General features: G+C 30.2%; 1 protein-coding gene across 2 annotated transcripts in view; it reads right to left on the bottom strand.

Moving 5' to 3' along the window:
- LOC106677695 (serine/threonine-protein kinase MAK) overlaps positions 1-25,319 on the bottom strand; it is a 258,305-nt gene that overhangs the window by 107,511 nt on the left and 125,475 nt on the right. The window lies entirely within an intron of this gene.

Genomic DNA, 25,319 nt, shown 5'->3' with positions numbered 1-25,319 from the left:
ATTTATTATTATTATTGTTGTTTTCAAAATAATTTTTTTTTCTTCTATTCATTTCTTTTGTTAAACTTTACTTATATTTTGCCTCTTTATCAATTATTATGGTTACATATATTTTCTTTTTCTTTCCAGATTTCAATTTTTAAATTATTAATAACTAATATATTCATACTTCTTCGCATTATATAACTTCATTTTTATTTTATTTCCTTAATTATGTTATTTTGCCAACTTATTCAATTACCTATGTATACATTTTATTTTCCACTTCTCTCATCACTTCATTTTATTAATTTCATTCTGTAAAATTATTCACTTTATGTCATTCTGTTTATATTTTCTTTTTTATTTTCTATACTCATTGGTTGTTATCTTGTTCTGTTCTTAGCCCTGATGAAGGCTGGAAACTCTAGCCGAAACGTTGGCACAATTAAATAAGTTACATCAACTTATTTGTGTTTCATTTTGACCGCACCCCCAACCATCTTCTCCTCGTACATTTTATTATTTAACTTATATTTTAATTTGTATAAAAAAAAAATCTAAAAATAAAAAATCCCGCACAGTATCGAAATTGAACATACATTTAAAATATAGATTAAATATCCAATAAAAAAACAAACGAAACAAAAAATGAGATCCTGGTTAAAATAATATTAAAAACAGATATCCAGCTAGATTCTTAATTCCAAAACATCTAAAATTACACAATAAACTTAAACTAACAGATAAGTATTTTCCTATATTTTATATTTCTTAGAAAATGAGACCCATATTATTATCGTATTCCTCTCTCTTTTTTTCATAAAACTTTTTCTTTCTCCGATGATTAGGGTTTTTCAGAACAAAACACAATGGCTTCTCGAAGTCATCCCAAGATGAAAGTTGTATCCGAAGGATAAGAAGGTTACTTTGTGCTTCTATCTAGCACGTCAAGGGTATCGAAATACATTGGATAATTTTTTTTACATGAACGGCAACTTCAGACAATTTTGACTGTAATTTTTTCTTGGTATAGCCTTTTGCATTTTGACGCCGACATAGAGGAAGTCATCGAGAAAAAAATAACGGGTAAACTAACAAAATATTAAAAAGTTTTTTTTTTACGTAAGTTGGCTTACATAATAATTTTTAGTCTAGAGGCATTTCAGGAGAAACGCAAGATGTATATATATTCTCGAAACGGAGAGGGTTTACATTGGAAGTGCGTAGTACGTTCCGGGATAGGAAAGAACATTACTGAATAGAGTTCGTTAGGGCGACCATCAGCCAACCTTTTGTCTTCATTAAAATAGTCTCATTAGAATATAACCTAAGAGAGGTACCTAGAATCGGGGAAAATTAGTATTTTAGAAATTAAGGCATCAGGTCTACTCTTATTTTGTCTATCGTCGGTACCATGTCAAAGTCGCATATCTGAAAATTTTCAGGAACATTTTCAGCACGTTTCTGATTTTGATATAACCCTACAGATCATTTTGTATTTTTAATTTGTGACGATTCATGTTCAGTTTTTTTGGCATTTAAAACCTCGTTAAAATGCAAACAAAGATGTGACATATACACTTTTCACCAATGTAATCCGGCAAGCTCGGGATTGACGGACGACGGTCAGTTCCCGTTTTTCCCGATTAATCTGAACTGTAGGTGTTTCAAAGAAATATATTTCCAGAAATGTATATAAATAATGTTTTATGACGTATATAAAATGTATGAACATATTTTATTATAAATTTGAAAAAAATATAAAATGTACCATGTACAAATTAACAATGACAGAGACTTTATTTGTTTAAGAAAGTTAGTTATTTTCTTTTGTTTTTCAACATTAAAATAAACTTTAAATACACAATCCTTCCATTTTCTTCTTAGTTAGAACATACATTTTTTTTTTCAAAAGTCGAGTTAATACGAAGGACGGTTAAATTGTAGCCGGTCAACAGTCATAATACATTATATATTTCAAAAATTCTTGAATATATTTTTTTTATCACATTACACCCATGAAACTTGCGGTAAGATATTTTTTTTAGAAAAACAATATTTGTAAATAAGATTTAACATCTAATAAGAAATTCATTTCGGAATTTACTAAACATAATTATACAATAGATATTTTTAAAATGAAAATAAAATTTAATTTGATAATTTCTGCATGAAGCATTCTTTTTTACACTTTCGCTCATTTCTGAATTTAAACGTTAAGGAAATAGTAGCATTAAATTGATAGTTGAAAATGAATAGTCATTCCATCACGACCAAGAAAACTGTCATCTATTTCCTAAAACAAAAAAGATAGTTAACGATTTAAGGTCAATAATAATTATTGGACTATTCATTCATCACTTGATGAATGTACCACCATTTTAAAAACCAAAAAAAACTTTCATACATGTATTTTTTTAAGAGAGAAATTGTTTTAACTTGTTTAATTTGAAATTGTGTGAAATGATTACATTCATACTAAAATAAAATAAAATAAGAATGAAAATAAATGAATGAAATAAAAAAAAAAAAAAAAATATAATCTCCAGTCACATTTACACTCTTATAATCAATATTTACATAATCGACCTGAGGATCCCTGAGCCCACTCTATCCCCATCGTGTGAGGGGTAGAGGAGAGCTCAAGAGATCCCAGCGCATCCCTCTCGCCGCATCACTGGTAGTAAGCCTGTGGAGGCTGAGCAAGTGCGCTAAAGCCGCAAACACCAAACTTGAGTGAAGAATCTGACCATTGCTAGAACTAGAGATGGGTGGAACTAGGTTTGATAGATAGATAAGGTTTGAACCAAAGGATTAGGATGGTTGGAAAGGTTTATGGAATTTTGATAATTTCAGAAAGAAATAACAATGTACAGTTAGCAATGTCTTGCAACTTCGTCCAAAAAAATGAGTTTTTCAATGGGTCCATGGCTCTACGTCCCTTCCTAATGTTCTTTTGATTTTAAAATAGTCATAAATTCTTTCTAGGTTCTGTCAGCAGAACCTAGAAAAGGACACGGAACAGGAGTATTTCAGAACCCGCAATACTTAGTTTTAAATTTTCATAAGATATAACTTTGAATTGAACAAGGACTTTAGTGTGCCTGCAATAACTAAAACAGATACACGCAGATGGCTTATATTATTTAAAATTCAAATAAAAATTATTCGGTGTCATATTAAGTAAAGATATTTAGTCAACAGGAATGATTTATATTTTTATTAAATATCCTAGAATTAAACAAATAAATAAATATTATTGATTGAGAAACAAAAATAACTTTTTCGATCCTGCTTTTACATACATTATTTCCTTACGTAAGGCAGACACCAAAAAAAAAGGAATATCTGACTAAGTATATTTCAACATGCTAAGTTTCGAAACTTGTTCTATCAACGACCAGTTTTTGTTATTTCTGTTCGTATCATGCAAAGGTCGATTCCATTTGAATATATCCACTTTTCCTTTATCGGTAACTATTGCTCATCAGCCTTGAAAGGATGCAAGTCGAAGAGCCGATAACAGTAATCTCAAAATAATGGGCATTGTGATGCTGCAGATATTAGGATGCTGAAGTCCGCATCGGTTCATTGCAAAATATCGATTAATCCAAGTCAAGGCTACCGGGGAAAGGCAACGATCGGCTGGAACATTCATTTGGATTGGAGATGTCGAATATTTCGAAAAGACGTGACCCAGTCAATAAAAGTAAAGTACATTTTTCAAAATTATTAAAGATTAAATAATTGTTACTGATCGCTTACGCTCACATTTCAAATAAGACAATATCGATTTCGAAACATTTTTAGAAAGCCAAACTAAAATATTTTAACTAGGAACATTTCAAACAAATAAAAACATAATTTCTTCATGCAACAATTATTTGTTGTTTGGCTAGTTTTTCTAGATAGTGCATTATTAAGACATGAATAATGTAATATATTACCAATGAGGTGTAGATAGTTGACCGTAGATTAATGCTTGGAGAAGTTTGTCGGGGGGTGCGGTCAGCAAAGAACAACATAAATAAACAAAACCATATTTATTTATTTTATGCCGACGTTTCGGCCTGAGTTTCAGGTCTTCATCAGGGCTATAGAACAAAAGAGAAAACAACAACATTTAGAGTAACATACAATTGAAAAGGAATAGTATACAAACATTTGTATAATTCTAAATTTGTTTGTATAATATTCCTTTTCAATTGTATGTTACTCTAAATGTTGTTGTTATCTCTTTTGTTCTATAGCCCTGATGAAGACCTGAAACTCAGGTCGAAACGTTGGTATAAAATAAATAAATATGGTTTTGTTTATTTATGTTGTTCTTTGCTGACCGCACCCCCCGACAAACTTCTCCAAGTAATATATTACCGCTTGTTCTTAAGAGATTTCTTCAAAGACTTACTAAGTGGGTTATTTGGATATCACTATTGAAATTCTAGGCCCTCCCAATATTGTATTGTATCAATATTATTTTATTTTGAGGAAGCTATGCTCACGAATGAAGCCTTTTTTTTATTATTGAGATATGAGACAATTATTTAGACAAATCGAATAGACAACTTTATCAATGTATTATAACGAAGGTTATTTACTAATTACTTATTAATAATATTAATTATTAACAATTTGTTATAAGTCAAACACAGAAAAAATATTTTGGGAATAAGATCAACTATGCACTGTTCTACTAACTTGAACCCGAGTTCGAATCCAGCAATAGCATATAATTATTTTGTGTTTCACTGTAATATGGAACAATCATCCTTTAGGCGGTTGAATATGTAGAGAAAAAAGGAAAAGCAATGCAAAGTAAATGCTGCAATGCACTGTATATTTTCATTTTGATTTGTGGTATTTTGAGAGATGGCATACACTTGGGGCACCCCAGGGTACAGTGGCATCCAGTTTGGGAACCACTGCATTAATGGACTATGCGGCATCTTAGGAAATAAAAATTTTACCTTGAAGAATATTTGTAATTCAAATACTTATTTGTGCATAGGAACTTTAATTTTCCTAAACCATAAACTGTCATATTTCTGAGATGTAGAAAATAAGAGTTTTCCTAAAATAGGAATAACAAATGATTAAATTCAATTTTTCTCATATTCATTCGTTATTAACATTAGCATAACACCTTCATCCGCTCATGTCTTTGTTCAAGTGAGGTCTCAATTACATTTGTATACCATCTGCTTTACTTTTCGCACTGGAGATAGCTGAAATTTTAATAAGTAATGACATTAATGTGTCAGCTCGCTAATTTACATTGCAGTTTGGACATCCAGACTGATGAAGTATAGCACTACCACCGAAACTTTCTTCTGCTGGCGAATGAGATGGGGAATTCTTTAATAGCCGCCGCAGCCACAAACACTTTCGCAGACAGAGACCGCTAACAAGATGATCGAACGAACCCGCGATCACACAGAACCTCTTTTTACTTTCTCTCCATCCCAGTCAGTTTCCCCCATTGTCCTGTCGGCGGCTCCCAGATGCAAATCGGGAGAAATGCTGAGCTCTTATCGGTGTACATAGTACGCTGAGTGGATTAGGGATACAGCGGCTGGTACTAATTAGGTCTGAAGTAATAGTTGGTGTTATAATGCTATGAGATCTGGAATTGGAAAGAGAAGGGTAGTATACCGTAAATACATCATAAAATTCGAAAAAAAAAAACCGGTATCATGTATTAGGTAACTGCCTAGTAAAAGAATTTGGGAACTATCAAGTACAGTACATGGAGAAAAAATTAAATAATATTGAGATCTCACAGTTTATTTCATAAAATATTTTTTTAAACGTTTTTCGTGTATTTTGTGGTTTTGCAAACAACTACAAGCCCGCCGAATTGAATTTTATATACGTTTTATTGATTTTTTTGGTGAATGAACAAATTGAAATAAATAGAAATATTTTTTAAAAATTCTTATATTCCTCAATAATAAAAGTAAAAAATTTATAATCTTAATTTTTTTTTTGTCTTGTCTTGTTGTCACAAAAGTTTTTTGTTGTGATAAAAGTTTAAGAAATAGTGTCTGCTGATGAATGATTTTGACATTGTTTTAAGTGATATTTGACTAATTAGATATTGATGTTTTTGACCTGGGCAGAATAGCCTGCATGAAGTTGTTTAAATTATATGGTTTCAAAGTTGTATTAAGTAGATTGTCCCTGAAGATGGCCGGATTGGCCGAAACGTCGGACTTATAAGAGAAATAAAAAGTTTTGAGACTATAGTGGATAAAATTTGAATTATTTATTAAAAAGTAAAAAATGTTTATGGCCATTATTAGGACCATCCTTTAAATATTAATTGAAACATTAACGAACAGTTAATTTCCAGAATGTTTACGTTAGGAACATGGGGACGTATCCGTACTCTGCAAAGATTCAACTAAAAGTTGTCAGAATTATTCTAGATATTAAGTTTAATCTTAACTACAAAAGTAGTACATAACTTGAAGAGTCATTTACAGTTAATTTTGAAGAACTAAACATTAAAATAAAAAAATTGAAATCTTCCATTTTTAATTTAATATCCATTGTTTCTTATATGAAGGAAGACCTCGCCAGAATTTAAACAAAACACGTTTGAGAAACAAAGAGTGAAAGGTTGAGACCTCTTGTTAGTTCCAACCAGTGTCATCACTAAGGGCACTCCGCCCGGGGCCAGGGCCTCGCAATTCATAGGGCCCCCAAACTCATGTAGCATTTCTAGTGGACCAAGCAATGACCAATTTTTCCAACCAATAAAACAGCCTGTTATTAGTTAGTTTAGCAGTTAGTTTTTATAATCGTGGAAGGTGCTTTTAGAAGCTGCATTAGTTGCACTTATCAGTGCCAACTTTACTTCATGTGACCGATTCCTGTGGTCCATAACTTAAAACAGATCGAGAATGAAGTGAAAAGTACGATTGCTTCGAGAAAGGTTGAGCAATTTATGACTAAACTTAATTAATTATGAACCTGGTTAAATAAGTACACTTTTAAGGAGCAATTCATAAATGTATATTAGCATATACAAGGAAAGTACCTCTTGTAAATGTTTAATATATATTTTTTTAAAGTTTCTTGCTTTTCAAATATTAAATAAATAGGCTCAAGCTTCCTTACCCAGCTCCCACTAGCATTCAATGCGAATGACGCGGCTGGGAGAGAATTGCTGGTACCCACATTTGGGTGGCAGGCCTTGATTGGGAGTTCCCTGGGCAGAATTTAAATATTGCATATAGGCGAAATTGGGTTTAAGATTTTATTTATTTATTTTAATTATTTACCTCAGTCGTTTTCTTATTTTCTATTATTTAACTCAGTAATCCGCCTATGTTTATTTATGATGTGTGTATATAATTTTATTTTATACTTAATTATGTTATTCTATTACTTCTTATTATTATTATTCATTTACTTTTTATTTTTAGTTAATATGTATGTATATCGTATATGGTGTGATTGTATACTTACATCTATAATGGCTATTTTGCTTGAGTGTGGTAGAGCTCATAATTCTAATAAAAGTTAAACAAAAAATTAATTAATTAACGATATTAATAAGTTGGTTGTTGTTCAGAATCATCATGAATTTGAGGTCCCTATACACATTCTAAGGATCTACTTAGTCAAAGACGAGCCCCTGTTTCCATTTAACAATATAAAAAACAAGTCCATATATAAATTCTCAAAATTCCTTTATTTATTGTGGGTTACATTGTTCCGAATACACAATAGAACCGACATTTTTTTATTTACTAGACTGTTTACATACACAATACGTCTCAAACGAGTTGCATCTAAAAACTTCCTAAGAGAATATTTTGGCCATAGGAGCCGAGTCATCTTACCTTTTATTTATAAAATATGGTGCGTGAATATTTTTCAGAAGAATATTTCTTCATCTTCAAAAATTCTTTCGACTAACCGATATAGGAGAACTTGAACGGGATAATTTTTTGGGTTGTGAGAGCGGACGATCGTTGTAAGGTATATTCCCTTTGTGTTAGCATTCTTTAGCAGATCTTTTTTGGCTCTTTTGTATTCATATATATTTTTATTTTATAACTTTCTTTTGCAAACTTACTGAAAGATGCCATAGGGTTTAAGTTGGAAAGAGGATGCCGATAAACCGGCAGAAACTTCATAAACTTTTATCTATTACATTGAAGGATAAGATGAAAAATGATCAAAAGGTGAAAGCAAAAAAAAAAAAAAATCTATTGCTTACTGATGGTTCAGTCCAACTTACTAGCCCTTCTTCAAGCAAGATGTAATCATATTTACACACTTTACTATGACTAAACCCAATTTAATATTTTGGATTAAATAAAATATTATTACTTCTACATATTTTTTTCTGAAATATTTCCATTCTTTTACAAGAAAATTGAAATAATTAATAGGTAATTGGTGATAAGAATGAAAAAAAAAAAATCAATTTGAAATACTTAGCTTGGTTCCTTTTACATACTGAACTTTAACTTTTTTATAACATACTTTATTTTATAGCTCCTGATGAAAATATTAAATAAAATAATAAAAAAAAGGTTATAAAAATTGATGAATGATAATGATAAAACGATCTATCAACCCACTTTATTTCAATTTACATACATTTAATAACTATATTAATTACGAAAGGTTTAGGAACAGTCTCGGATTAAATGTCGTTAATTTTAATAAATCCTCTATAATCCTTTAGCTTATAATACTTTGAAGTCACAATGCTCGTTTAATGCCGTGCTTGACAATGAAGTCCATTAAATAGGAGAAAACCGGACTTTTCCAAGTCTCGACACTGACGTCCTCATTATTCGTAAGAACATCTTTTCAAATTTTCGGAAAGGACATGGAAAGTTAACATGAAAGATGAAGGAAAATGACCACGAATAGACAGAGAGAAACCCGGGCGTGCAGAGGGACAGAGCTTGCGACCCCACGGTTAATGGAGGTGGCACACTTCTGCAGCAACAGCAAGCTGCCCTTCACTTCACGTTTCTTACTAGAGTCTGGTATGAGATGCTGGAATTTGTCAGAATTGTATAACAGTAATAATAAAAGTTTAGAAGGTAAATCATTATTTAATATCAGTTTCCTTCTTTGTTCTAAACCTCATTCATTCTTGCATGCATTATCCAGGTCTCCATTTCTCATGGATGGCAAGATACCAAGAATTTCTCCCAAGAAGGATGATAAGAATGAAACGAGAAGTAACTTCTACCAGTATTGAAAAACCAATATAATTCACAGCTTTGTATCGTCATGTTTCGTATTATTTTTTAATTTATTCTTAGGGTACAAAAAATAAAACAAATCTGATATTTGTTTTATTTTGTATATTATTTTGGACTACCTTTTAGGCCTCGATGACGAATTTCATTTAAAAGAAAGGAAAAAAAAAATTAGTGAGTTGGCCGTTTTTCATCAATTATACCCCCGAAAATGGGGAGGGACCGCTCCACTGCAGTAAATTTCAAAGAAACAGTTCCACGGAACTAATTTATGGCAAACTCATCTGAAGGAATATAGGAAAAAAATCATGATCTAAGAAAAATTAAAGAAATAAATTGAAAAATGAGGTTTTATAAAATCATGACAGAGAAATTAACCAGTATTAGCGAAAGATTATTAAACAGCTCGTCAACTAAGAACAACTTACGATTCCACAATAATTGATTAAATCCATTTTTTATTACTATAGTATTATATTTTTATTACTATAGTATCATCCTTATTCGATTTGACAGCCTACATTCTTTGTTCAACTAGTAATAACTTCTGTTCAAATGCAGCAGTTTTAAAATATAATTAGATATAAAATTTAAATGCTATGAGCCCCTGTGCATTACCGGTCTCCGGATTAACCGGTGGTAAAAGTAATAAATAATAAAATAAACTAAAGTACAAAGGAAACGGTGTGTTAAAATAAAAGGAAATAACGGACAATGTCACTGCGATTGAAAATTTAAAAGCTTTTTTTAATTTCGTATGAAAAGTCTTGTAAATTATTTTAAATTGGTCTAATAATTTCAACTGAAATTATTAAATTTATATGGACCAATTTTTATCATGTATTAATAAACAGGGTATTAATAAACGAGGGTCAAGCCTCGACTGAAAACCTCCCTTCCATTTCATACCGTAAGGAACTTCCTTCAGCAGAAGAATATATATAACTTGATACTAAATATCAACAATAGACTAAGAGAAAAACAACTTTTAGTCAATATTTAACATGTAATTAATACTTTCATAAAAAAAAGAAAAAAAAGGAAGAGATTATTGAAGATAAAAAATACACTAATGTATTCGTTTTAAGTCAGATTTATTTTTACAAAGGAGTAGAAAGAATAAATGAAAGAAACTTTTACCCAGGTGTGTAAGTAATAAATAAACAGGGCCTGTGCTCTTATGTAATATTTCACGCTTTGTGTCATGATAGTCAAAAAGAGAAGGGAGGAATGATTTTTTTTTTAAAAGAGAGACAAATAACTTTCTTTTTAAGTATGCTTAAGAAAGTGAAACCGGATAAGGCACGACTTCTAGGATAGTATCTAACGGCGGACACTGTATTCCATCCAGATCGGATGCTCCCCGGTAACCGAAGACGATAGGTAACCCAAGAGGTGTGACTGTCCCAGGCATCTCCAGGACGAAGGAAGTCCCTCCAGAAAGCTGCTAATTACGAACAGTGTCGTTCCGGTCTCCTTAGTCCAAGCCCACATCCTCCCGCTTTCTTCCACTTCTTCACTTCGTGGGCTCGGGAAGAGTCGGTTATGTCACACGTTTGTTGGGTCAGTGAGTCCACGCTCTGGGAATACCCAGGAACCGGTCCCAAGGGTTTTACCGTCCCGGGAGTCATTGGGTATAATCGATATGAACTAAGAGTTTAAAAACTAAATCAAGATTCATAAGAATGTTTTTTACACTTTAAAGATATACTGTACTAACAAAAGATACACTGTATAAAGTAAAATAACGAAAAAAAAATCAAGCATCTTATTTCGATTTCCAAAGACCAAACCACTGTTAAAGTATATTTATAATTAATAAATAAGCAATATATAAAATGATAATTAAAGAATAATGTTAATTTTTATCCTACATTCTTCTATGAAACGACATAAGTGACTGTATTATGTATTCTTATCTAATTTAGATACTTCTTGGAGGAAAATATTTTCATTCTATAGTCGTATATTGTATTTTATAGAAATGCTGTTGTATTTGTTGTCTTTAGTGATAACGTGTCTTCTAGTCTTCTAGAGCATTTTTCGTTTTTTTAAATTTTCATTATGTTAATACAAGATTTGTTATAAAGAAGTTGTGAATGTAGATATATATCGAAAATATCAGATCTAATAACCGAACTATATTCGATCTTAATAAATATTTCGATTTACCCAGAACAATTATTCTATGGTATTATTATTCGATCCCAATAAACTATTATGTAGAATTGTATATAATGCATCGTATTTTCGAATATGAAAAATCAAATAAAAGGGTTATTCAAAATAATTCTTCTAATAGGAAATTTTTCCGATCTAATTTCCTCTAAAATCGAAATGTATGTTTCAAACAATTTCGTTATTAATTTTATTTTGAGCACTTGAAAAATTTCGAAACAATTTAATTATTATTTCGAAAATTTTCGGAAGTAAAAATCTATCTAAGTTATAGAGATGAATTTTTCTAAATTCTACATACCTCATTAAAAAATATAACTCTGTCTAATCACTAAATGGAAGTAGATATTTTCAAGAGTCGAAAAATAGTATTTCGGTATTTCAGTAAGAGAAAATATCTCTGAAACAAGAAAAAATTGACAGATAAAAAAGATGCGTACCCGAGGAACTTTCTAACCAACTAAGACAATTTTTTTGTAATTTTTCTTTGAGAGCGGTGCTTTAATGCAATTATTCTGAGAGCTCAAATTTTTTCCCATGGTGCACTTTCCCCAAAAGTATCTGCTCACGCAAGCTAAGTGATCCTTTACAGGCAGTCACCCTACTTGTTCAGAAGACGTGACGCTCACAGGCCACCCATCTTGCACTGTACCTACATTCTTACGTACAAATGGAACAATTCTGCTTTTTAAATATATTACTATTTTCATAATATAATTACGTAAACACATATCTGAACTTGGATTCAATAGTTGATTTGAACGTATTGTTTCTTGTCCAACGTTTATACCACGAAGTGATGTTAATATGCATGTTAGGACGCCAGTTTTTTCACATGAACTCCTATATAGTTCTTGTGCATAACCCAAAAAGGTCTCCTGTCCTCTGCTACTGACAGAGCAAATACATTTTGGAACACATCAAAACCTAGGCTTTCCCTCAGGGTATCCTATCCCTAAAATCTACATAATAAAAAAAAAATATTAAAAAAGTAAACGGTTTCGTTTTTCATTTACAGAATTCAGTGTCCATTTTTTTCAGGAATTTAAAGATTAATATAAAAAAGGACTTATTTCACAAAAAGTTCCCCTTATGTTGATTTAAATTTTCCAAAAATAGAAAATTTACATTTTTTTTTTTACTTGTTCAGTTATTCTCCATCATTATTATTAAAATATTTTCAATGATTAGAGTCCTCTCCATCATTATATCTTATATATTATATGTTAAAAACCTTAGAAGTTCGTAAGAGAATTATTATACTAAAAAATAAATATTATATTAGTTTTATTATTATTTATTAGATACAAATTATATAAATTTTCTTAACCAAAGTCAAACTAAAATGTCTTTTTTTAAAAAAAGATCTCGTGCGAAATAAAAAAATTAAACAGACCTCAACTGAATAGTAAACTGACAATATACTCCAACAGATAAACAATTGTATCCGTTTTTTCTTAAAGCATCTGGGAAAAGATAATGTCTGATATATGTCAGATAGTTCTGATATATGTCAGATAGTTCTTGCAGACTGTATCTGTTCTTTTCTCCAGAGTTTAATACAGATTTTTCTTACTTGCCTAGTATATCACAAATAAAGGTTGAAACCAAATTTTAAAAATAATTTTTAGGAGAAACTGTAGGAGTAAAAATTAAACTTTAAGAAATCAATTGAATATATACCACAAAGGTTAACATATCTTCAATAGAAACAAGTATGCCTAAATTGCATGGATAAATAGCATCATAGTATAATAAAAATATTATGATAAAGTTTCTAAATTAGAATATAACTTTTGTTTTTTATCATATTCAAAATTACTTCTTTCTCAAGTCCATGTATATGCCTAAGTATATATAGCATACAAAATATAGTTAAAATAGTCATAAACAATTTTTCTTGTCCTCATACTTTACCCGACTTGTTTCATTATCTTCATACTTATAATCCCATTTCAAGCAACTAGAGATCATACCTTTACGTTAATAACTAAATTAAAAATAATTAATAATCTGAAATGTAGGTTATGCTACTAGTACTTCCCTTTCGAATATGATCCTTTTCATTTCTCGGCAACCAAGTTTAAGAAAGTTTTCGTTTCTTTTACTTAAATACGTTATCTGAACTCCAAACTTTCGTTTCTCCTGTTTCGTCTTGGCTAATGCTATCATCTTCATTTAGGCGGTTTGATGTTTAATGTTCTCTTTTTTTGGGGAGCCTGAAATCAGTTTCCTGCCCTCAATGTCCGCCAAGTTCCGTCATAATGATCGCCTGGCCTCTGAGATCCGGTTTTGTGGCGAAAGGGCACAATTTCATGATTATTTGTAATTGGGGATCAAAAAAAGGATATACGCAAATAATGAGAAAAGAAATACTACATTCTAACTATAAAAGTTTTTTGAGTGTAAAATATTTTCCCTCGCCATCAGAAAAAATAAATAAAACGTTATTTGAAGAAAAACGAATTCTTCGAGTGACATTTACCTGTTCGGAAATTAATTCAAATTAAAATTTTATTCATTTTTTTTTTATATAAGGTTAAAGTTCTCGAATGTGATGAGCAAGTTTATGTTATGTCTAATTTGTAAGCGAATGGCAACTGAAGTTGAGGAATTAATTAATAAATGTTTCACCGGGTTAAGAAACGATTAGAAAACAGTAAATACAAAGGCTTGTAGGAATAGAGCAGTGGAACAAATGAAAAGCCTCTTCAATGGTCAGGTCAGTGCCTGATGCAGGTCGGACAAGAATCAGTGAAACGTCTGATAGTTTCTCTCCACTCTTCGTCCATTGTTAACGGAAAAGAGTTAGAGATGAGAGTCCTTAATCGAGGTTTCCTTAACACGAAGTCAACAGCTGGTCACATATCTTCTTGATTATTAGAAATAGTAATTAATTAAAACGTTGCAAACTATTACATTATTTAAATAATAATTAACACCACTACCACTGCATAAAATATAAATTAATTGACCCTGAAGATAGGGAAAGAGGCTCGGAACGTTGATGTAAACATGTATGGTACAAGAGCCGGGAAGAAAAAAGGCAGTTATTTCACCCCAATTTTTGATTAGTTTAATGAAAACAATGTATAATTACTAGTCAAAACTGATAAGTTTGTCAAGTATAGGTAGGGGGAATAAAAAATGCCGGCTGTTTCAAAACCTTAAAAAACATTAATTTTCATTCGGAGCTCTATATCTTAAAAAATACCAACAACACTAGAAAATCTTAAAGAAGAGTAAATTTGATGAAATAAAAGAGCCTAAAGAGCTAATTACGTCCAATAGTTCTCGAGATATAGCTTTTTGAAAAGCAAAATGTCTTAAAAATCTACTGAGAGATTAGTAGTTAGTTAATTTATTTTGAGAATTCTAATTACTAGTCAAAACTGATAAGTTTGTCAAGTATAGGTAGGGGGAATAAAAAATTCCGGCTGTTTCAAAACCTTAAAAAACATTAATTTTTCATTAGGAGCTCTATATCTTAAAAAAAACCAACAACACTAGAAAATCTAAAAGAACATTATTTAAAGAAGAGTAAATTTTCTGAAATATGAGCCCTAATAGAGCTATTTACGTCCAATAGTTCTCGAGAGCTTTTAAAAAACCAACTAAAAAATTAGTAATTAGAAAATTTATTTTGAGAAATCAATATCTCAGGAACTATGTGACGTATAGATGTCTATAAGCTCTCAAAGTAAAGCTAGTTTAATCTACTACAAAGTAGTTTATGACCATTACCTTCGTAGGAATAGTAGTTTTCATGATATTTTCTAAAATAAATTGATTTATAGTTGTTCGGACAATAAGATTGAGTTTGAAAAACTTTATTACAGAAACCATAGAACGTAAAGATACCTGCCAGCACTCAAAATAAAGAAAATTTAACTTACTATCAAGTAGTTTATGACACCTATCTTCGTAGGGATTGTACTTTTTATGATATTCGCATATGAATATAAATTTGGCAAATGAAAATTTGTCCGAACAACTATAAATCAATTTATTTTAGCAAATATCATTAAAACTCCTAAACTCCTATGACAATAAACGTCATAAACTACTTCATAGCCCATTAAACTAGCTTTAATTTGAGTGCTAACAGACATCTATACGTCAAATGGTTTCGTATGTAACGTTCTGTACATACAACGTTTTTAAAAAGCTATATCTCGAGTGACCATTGAACGTAAATAGCTCTATCAAAGCAGTTTAGCAAATTTGTTCTACTTTAAATGATGTTATCTTTGATTTTTTATTGTTGTTGGTAGTTTTAAAGATATAAAGCTCCAAATGAAAAGTTAATTATTTTTAACATTTTTGAAACAGCCGGTATTTGTTATTCCCCCTACGTATACTTGGCCGACTCATCAATTTTGACTAGTAATTATACATAGTTTTCGTTAAAGTAATCAGAAGTTGGGGTGAAATAAGTGACTTTTATCTCCTTTTCGGCTCTTGTACTACCTGGTCAGGAAACGACCACCAACAACATCCCAATATTGCCAGTCCATTCTCAGGATGATATATTTTTTTTAAGAATGCCCTCACTATTTACCAACAGTAAGCAAATTTATCTGAAGCTCTCACCGATGAGGAAGCTTAAGCCACATTGGTATTTAACTTTTTAAAAGCAAATCGCCTCCTTTCCAAATTATAGCTTTCCTTTGGTTTTAATTATAATTTATTATTATCTCATAATTCTTTTGTTTATTACTATTATATCTTTTATTTCATTTTAAAGTGTGTTGGAGTAAAGGTGTGGTGTGTATCTTTATAATTATAGTATGAAATTAAGGTATTAATAAGAATTATTTTTCGCAAACTTGTCCATATAATAAAAAGAAAAACCTTTTAGTGAAAAAAACTTTTTTCCAAAAGTTAGGATAAAGTTGTTACGTTCTTTACCCAAAGACAAATACTTTTTTTTACCAAGGTACTAGAATTACGAAGGAAATACTGAATAAGAATCACCATCGTTGCAATCGCAGTTTCTCTTAGGGCCTATTCGCCAACAAACTGAAATGGAAAGCCAACCATGCTCGTTGAGCCGAGCACATTATCGATGATTCTTTTTCCTTTTTAGGTACATTCTTCTTCATCATCAACATCAACATGAAGGAATGGAGAATCGTCACTTACAATACAAGCTCTGTGACGTACACCATCATTCTTCCGTTTGTGTAAGCAATTATAAACGTATTGGGTTACTTGATTTAAGTTTAAAAAGTACTTTTTTTGAGCTTTAATTGTTTTAAAAAGAATAAGAAAGGCAAAAAGAATAAAACTGAAGCATCTAAAAAGTCGTAAGTTTATTTTTGGAAAACCGGTTAGTTAAATAATTGGATAAACTATCAGCAGGTCATTTCAAATAAAAAAATATATATAATGAAAACGTGAACGTCGAAACTAGAAATGATAAGAATTGGGAACTATCACGCTAGTAAGGTCTTAAAGTAGGTCTGGTCCCGAAGGATCACGAAATATGTCAACTCACGGACTCGACCGTGCTCAAAAATAACAATCGCTAAAATAATTACACCATCATCTTGCATAATTATCGCCTGCTATTTCCATAACATTACCCTCAGTTACGTGTTTACATTGGATCGGCACGGCTTTTGGGCAATCATAACGTGTCATTATTCTGCAAAATGTTAATACGTGTTAGAGTTCTGCAAATGCTAATGACCGATTCTTCATCAAATCTAAAATGAAACTCACACCATTTCGTTAAGCATCATTACAATATTTTGAAAATACACTGTAATAAAATAAAATAGGAGAAACTGTTAAATCAGGTCAAAATCAGATTTTTAATTTTTATAGAATGCTATGATTCGATTTTCAGATAAAATATATTTTTTTAAATATATATTATTAGTCCCAAATGGGATGGAATTTACTAAACTCTACTGTTAGTTATTTAATTTAAAAAAAAAAAGAAAGACAAAATGATATTTTTTTTTCATTTAACGAGTTTTTGAAATTTTCTTTAAATTACTTTTAGTGGATTATGAATAGCTAACAAAGATTCTTTCTTTAATTGACGGCATGTTGTACTTGCAATAGTTGGGGACATCAGCTTAAAATAACGTATGCGCTTATCGCACTCACCCATCAGCTTTTAATAACAGTGACGTACTTAACAGAGCACCTGGATCTTCCGAAGTCCTGCTTTTCTCTTTACAGCCAGGTTCTGAAGTCCCTAAGCTAAATTTGAATAGCAATAAATGTGTTTAAGCTGTTATTTGCTATTAGTTTAAATTCTTTTAAATAAGAAAAAACAAATTGTTGTTATTGAATTTATATATATATGTAAATAAGTTGTGTATGTACTCTATGGTCCCTATTACCATTATCTATAAATATAGAACAGAATATAATATTACACAATAAAAATATATATAAAATAAAATCCCAATTTTCACAACTTATATTGCTCTATCACTTCGTACAGCACATGCTACTACCGTCGGTACATCACTCAAAAGATAAGTGGCTAGATAAGTTAGTAAAGATTTATCACGTAAAATGTTGATAGTCAAAGTAAAAACCATAACAAATAACAAAAATACTGTATAAGCCTACAAAATTGGAAATGTTTGGGCAATAAAACATTACTTCATCCATTAAAAACAAAAAAGAAAATAAGTTATTTTTATCAATAAGATGATGTGTTCGGTATATGGGGACAGCTGATGAATAATCACTATATGTAACAAATAAGTTATTTAATAAAAACATTTTTTCGATTTTTCTAAATAAATAAAAGAAGAAAACCTAACGTTCAGGTACAATTGTTTCATTGACACAAAAGTTTCTTCTATAGTATCTCGCAAGAAAACACCATTTACTTTTTTATTTGTTTTATAAATTTATTTCTTGTTGGTAAAACAGTTTAAACATAAAGATAATGCTATAACTAAAACTTTAAATCTTTAATTAAATTAAAAGTTCATTGATTGGTTGTGTTTAATTACCCTGCAAAGTGGGGGCGAAAGGTTGGCTCATAATAAATATTTTATTTACTATTTTGCTATTTCGACCACATCTAGACTATCTTCCTTTTATTTAATATTTAAATAAGCTATTTTATTTTGTTTTTCTCGAAAGAAAAGGAACTAAATTCAGGACTTGGTTTTTAGAAATAGAAGTGAATGGAGGATAAGGTGGCCTTTCCAAATTATTGGTCAGAAAAAGTATCATATTCTACCGTTACGACATGCAATTTTTTTTCTATTAAGTGCAGCAATTATTAGGCCAGTTTCACTAACAAAAAATTAGGCGCGGTGAAATGAATGTTTTTATATCGTAATTTTTTTCCTCAACAGAGGTACCACGACTAAAATTGCTCTTATAATGATTATATAATAATTTTAAATTTAATTTAAATAGGTGTCACTTGATGACTGGGTACCTTCCTTCCACACTATGCGAGTACAGCCTCGGACTCCAGAAGACTCAGGACTAGGACGGATTCTACTTTCTTTCTATGTCGCCATTGCAGTCCTACCAGTTTTTCCTGTTGTGGTAATTCCCAACTCCTAGTCCACACTACCGTCTGTTTGAAAGCTCAGCTAGCATTCAATTTTCTTTTATAATATTTTTTAGGCTTAAAAGTTTTGTTCAGTAAATAATAATCAACATCTCAATCACTAATGAACAGTATCAAGAAGAAGCTCCTTCAGTAAATTAAGAAGGTGGAAACTACGCCAGGTACTAAAATTATTTTATTTCTGTAATAGTCAACGAGGACAATTGAATATTATTTACTCAATTTACTCCGGTGCAGTAATTCACAATAATTTTTCACAGTCAAGAGTCTCGCTTTTGCCATCATAAGAATAAACTAAACAGAAAACAAAACGTTTCCTCTGTCCGAAGTTCATTTTTTGTTCCATAAAAGATTTTTTAATTTTTTTTTCAAGAGTTATTTAAAAAAAATATTATGTCTTTAAATAATCTAAATAAGTTTTCATAGTGAATTTATACTAATTTGTCTTACTAATGAACAAACATATTTTGCCTGATAGACCTATTGTTCGAAAAGGTCTCGTCCGATTTAGATTAAGTATATATCTTATCAAATATTTTAGCTTACCTATGAGAAAAAATAATTTTCTGGATAAACCTCTGTTTCAACAGAGGCTCATCAGATAGTTTTATTTTAAAAAAACTAACTTTGAACTACAGGTAATTACGTATCCAATAGAAAAATAAAGAAAAAGGAACATTTCCAGTTAAAGGAATTTTTGAAAAATTAAATGAGACAATAAAAATGTAGTGTGAAAGCTATGCTTGTGGTTTTTATACTCGACGCCTGAGTACCTTTTTCTTTGTTCAGAACAATTTAAAATTTAATGAATTTTTTAAAACTTTTTTTTATCACCATGCATCTATTGTAATGAAATTAAATAAAAAAATTAAGACGGTATAAAATCTAACTGCTAAGTAGTAACCACAAAGACATTGATGGACTGAGTAGATTATAAAACTGCAGCTCTAGTGCAATGGTGCCTCTCCTGTGCCACTTCCAAGATCTCCCTTTCATCGCCTCTGACCGGGCTGAGCCATAGCGGTACTGATCACAGCGGTCTTCGAGGGTGGTATCAGACCTTCCAGAGTCTTTCTAACTCAAGCCCAGGTTAAGTGGTTAAAGTGATAGTGACAGCTATTGCAGCCAATACCCTATGACATTCACTGTCGTGGCAGTAACTATTCTGCTCATGCGCAACAACTAACTACCAAATGCCAAGGTTTTGATGGTGAACTGTCGCAAATTATAACCTCCTATTGGTTATAAGTCTAAGGTGACCGTTGTTTGTTTTATTTACTTATCTGATTCTATCATAAGTTTTACTGTTTGCGAGGTTGGTTTCAATATCAGCGTATACACAAGTCACTGTCCTACTTTTTCACTGCTGTGAAATTACTTGTAGGAAGGATATCTTCCACGTGGAAATGGTTCTGAAGTTCTTAATTTTCAAAAGTCTTAGCAGTTAGTGGGAAATTGAAAATTGGCGTTAAATAACAGTTTTAGTTTAAAAAAACGACCAATTTTAAAATGGTTCAAATGATTAATTCAGTTTTAAAAGCGAAAAAAAAAAAAAAAGTTTTTTGAACGATACTTGGTGGAATTATATGTTCGGGTGCACTGAATCAATTTCAAAATACAAAAAATTAAAATAAGGATTGAACGATAATTTTTGGATATGTGCTCATATACACGTATTCTGATAATGGTCCAGAAACACTTTTAATTAATTTTTTTGATCGAACTTTATTTATTGATAGACATTACAATCTGTCACACCGTTGTGGGCAATAGGTAATAGTGATGGATGATCACATTCTAACTAAAATAAAATAAAATAAGAATGAAAAATAAATAAATAAATGAAAAAAAGTACATAAAAATATATACAAATAGAAGAGTAAAGAAAATGAACATAATCAAACTATGTATATGAAAAAATAAATAAATGAAATAGAATAATGATAAAAATAAAAGAATCTCTAATCACATTTACACTCCTATTTACAATATTTACACAATCGACCTAAGGATCCCTGAGTCCACTCTATCTCTCACGTGTGAGGGGTAGAGCTGAGCTCATAAGAACCCAGCTCATCCCTCTCGCCGCATCACTGGTAGTGAGTCAGTGGAGGCTGAGCAAGTGCGCTAAAGCCGCAAACACTCAACTTGAGTGCAGAATCTGACCATTGCCGGAACTCCAATTGTCCATTTTTATTTTACAATAAGTCTCTTGGCCACTGCCGTTTCAACCTTGGATTGTAGGAATAGATGGAACTAGATAAGGATTGAACCAAAGGATTAGGATCGTTGGAAAGGTTTATATGGAATTTTGAGAACTTTCAGAAACACTTAGCTAGAAATTCGATAATGGAATTATCTGCTCACCATCCAAACATTCATAATTCTAAAAGAAAAGTAATAAATTATAAGCGATAGTTTCCGAAATAATTTTAGTAAATCTTAAGCCTTATTTTAACCGTTGATAAGAAACTATCTCGAACCGAAAGATCCGAAAGGGAACTCTGACCTAAAAATTATGTGTTCTACCCAAACAAACTGTATTAATGAAGAATTAATATATCTTAAAATAAATATGAAGATTTGAGTATTACTATTTTTGTATAAGTGTGCATATAAGCAAAGTCGGCATATATTTGTTGATGCATTAATATGACTGCCAACGACCTTGCCTATATAATATGGGTGAACGAAACGGATACATGGAGAAATATGATACTTGATTATGGCTGAGACACATATGGAATTTCATCGTTGAAGGTAGCACCTTATGAATCTATCTCACACTTGTGTTGATTATATTTATTATTAGCTTCACACCGATCGAGAGTTTACAATTTTGAAATACAAACAACTTCAATCAGAACATCAATTTCCAAAGAGACATAATTAAGGTGATTAACTTATATTAAATAAAGAAGTCTATATAATAATACCTATGATGACATTGGCAATGGAAAAAACCTAAGCCTATATATTGATGATATAATTTTTAGACATAAAAAATGATCTTAAAATTTAGTAAAAAAATAAATAAACAAAAAAAAAGTAAATTATTTTCAGAACTTTTTATATAATTATCTATTATAGTAGTGTACTAAATTTTATTATTATTAGTATTTTGAATGTAATCTGAGAGACTTATCTTATGTTTCAGTATAGTTTATTTTTTAAGGCAGATCGTTTTAAATTTTTTGCATTTTACAAAACATTGCTCACAAAGAGGTTTATAAACAATTTGGTGGATTATCTGATTGATCAATGATTTATTACGTTTTGCAACAGTATAAGTTCATCATGGTTGCTTACAATGCAAAAAACAAAACAAAGAAAAACGTTCAAAATACAATATAAATATCAATAGGAGGTAGAATGAAAAGAACAAGATGAAAGCCTGGATTTCACGAGTTTTACAGGCCAAAAAGCGAACTAAGGAAGAACAGCTGAGGAAATGAGTTTTAAAGGAAATAGATAAAGAAACCAAAATGTATTTTTTATATATTTGTATCGTACCAAAATGTATTTATAGACTCATTTACGGGGTACATTTTATAAAAATGTTTATGTTATAGAATTAATAATATGCTCATGAAATGTATTTTTGTTAATCATAAATAGATAGTCAGGATTTTATTGTATTTATTTTAAATAATCATTTTTTTACTTTTATATAATTTTATAATTAGTAAACCATAAAATATTTTGGATTATTGCTTAGTAATCCAGATGAATCCTAATGATTTTGGAAAAATTAAAATTTAAATAAATGCTGAGCCCGAGACATTCCTGTCATTCATAGGCCTCCTAAACTCCTATCACCGGTAGAAGTAGTAAACAGTTTCTTTTATTCTTTTAGAAGTTCTGTAATCATTTTATACTGAAAAACCAAGAGAATATTCGGTAGTAGTATTGACTAGTGCCATCTTTAAAATGGCCAAGTAAATGGAGTAAAGAATGGACTAGGAAATACGATTGTTTCAGTGGCAGTATCACAGTTGATGATATTAACTGATAACTTATATGGATAGACATTTAATCCATCAATATATATATATATATATATATATATATATATAGGATTTGGCAGGGGCCTGCAATTAGTCATTATGTATATTTATTTGAAATAAAATGTAAATTTAGTGTTTTTATTTTTACTTTTACTACTGCCATTTTCGTTTCGTAATTAGAGTAAAACAAAGCGTTTATTCTACAAATCACTGAAACCTCAGAAAGCCTTAAATAAAATTTAATTATAACGAGCAAGGTTTTGGCAACAGAACAATTTCTATTTATTATATGATCAATAGTTGAGCTGCAAAGGTGGACTGAAATAGCCTCCTAAAGTTGTGTCATCTGTAGGTGACAGTAGGATCTGAAGGAATAAGAAATAACTCGCGATTTGCTAAAAAAAAAAAATAAAGAAAAGTTTTTCCTTTTAGTGCTTGCTACTTTTCAAATATTAAATAAATTACTGGTTTTATCCAGCGTGTTATTTTTATTAAATATCAATATTATGTTCACAAAAACTTATCTGGAAGGGCCCATGTTAATCTTTTCTGTTCGAGAAGGTACCCATATCTTAAAGTGCCTTGGGCTAGTCGGCCCTGAATACTGTAAAAACAATCATAAAGATTATAAGGAAAATGTTTATTTCATCAAATACCTGATATAAAAAGTTGATTATAAACTAGCATCATTATCACAGTATAATAAATAAATGAGTATTTAAGATAGCGAAAATCCTTGTTTCATTTTTCACTATTAATATTTTTCTACACTATTTTATAAAACGTTTTAAGAAAACATGAGCAACAATTCATAAGAAAATTGGCCGGCTAACAATGAAAGCGTAGAATATAGGAAACATTATGTATATTATATATAGCATAATACATAATATATAGACCATACATATAGTAGATACAATACATAATACTTATAGAGACTAAAGGATTGAGTAATAAGACGAAGAGACGGAGTCGGTCCAGAAGCAGCCTCCCGTTATCGTCCCGATTCCCGAAAGGTACGGGGTCGTTGCCCTTTCTAATCTCTCATCAATAATAATTTTTAATCGATTTATAGTCGTAAACCATTTTTTATCTTATACCCACCATTATATTTTATAATTGTCAAACCGTAATAAGTTAACTGTAAAAAATAGATAAATAAATAAAAAACAATAATTCGAAAGGCAAATTCAGTATACCTTTCTCTATTAATTTGTTTTAAATGTTTTCCAAGTTAAGAGCAATGATTTATTTTTTACAAGCAGTGAAAAAATAATTATTCGAAAGATAAATTCTGTGTATCTACCTTCATCACTAATTTCTTTTAAATGTTTTAGTTTTTATAAGTACTGCTGCTCAGATATGTTGCTATATGACACAGCTTACTTATACCAATAATACATTTTTATTTTCCTTTTTTGTCCATTATACACAAGTATCACGAACCCGTACATTGAATCTAAACTATTTGAACTAACTAGTTCTCTTCTTCTTTCTTTTTTCTCCTTCTGTATCTTTTAATTTCTCAATCCAAGTTTCCAGTCAAACTCAAAAACTTTCAAATTTAAATTTTATTTATTGATTTATTAAAATCTGCCATAACGCTGTCGGAGAATAAGTAATAGTGATAAATGATTACAGTCTCAAAAACTGAATTTAGAAAGAGGGAATGAACAAATAAATAAATAGTAATAAGAAGTTAAAACAGATAAATTATTATATACGAACTCTCCAAAAATAGGTAATTACTAAGATGTAAAGATTTCATGATGCAGATTCAGGAATAAAACATATTTATAATTTTTTGAAATAGGAAACAATTTTAGGGGTTAAAAAAACTGTATATGTCCACACAGTTTTTATTATATACACGTTGTAGGTAGTGAAATCCGATTCCAACATGTAATATTACATTTTTTTTTTAATTGGAGAAAAAAGTTTTTTGTAGAAATTTAATGTTTCTTTTATAGTTTTTTGACAAAATAACTGTAAAATACTATTCCCAATAGGTATTATTCGTTTAATCTTTTTTTTCTCTATAAGAGGCAGTTGATTTGAAAACGCCAACAATTGAAAAAAAAAATATTAATTTAAAAAAATCATTTTCACAGTTATCTAATATTTCCAGTTGCCATTAAAATGTTAAAGAGTCAAGACTTATCTCAGTCGGAAAAGGTAAAGAAAAAACTTCTAATTAATTAATTATAGAACTATAACGAGACATCCCACCGACATCAAAAAATATAAAGTTTGATACGAAATAATAACTTATATTACGTAATTATAATATTATGTAATCATGTAAATTATATAATCATTTTATGTCAATATTTAATTTTATTCTCTCTTTTTTTTTTT

The sequence above is a fragment of the Halyomorpha halys genome, unplaced genomic scaffold (genome assembly GCF_000696795.3).
Source record: "Halyomorpha halys isolate HHAL.00 unplaced genomic scaffold, Hhal_1.1 Scaffold106.1, whole genome shotgun sequence".
Taxonomy (NCBI): domain Eukaryota; kingdom Metazoa; phylum Arthropoda; class Insecta; order Hemiptera; family Pentatomidae; genus Halyomorpha; species Halyomorpha halys.
Note: the sequence above shows the minus strand (reverse complement) of the source record. Positions and strands in the feature narration are given on the sequence as shown.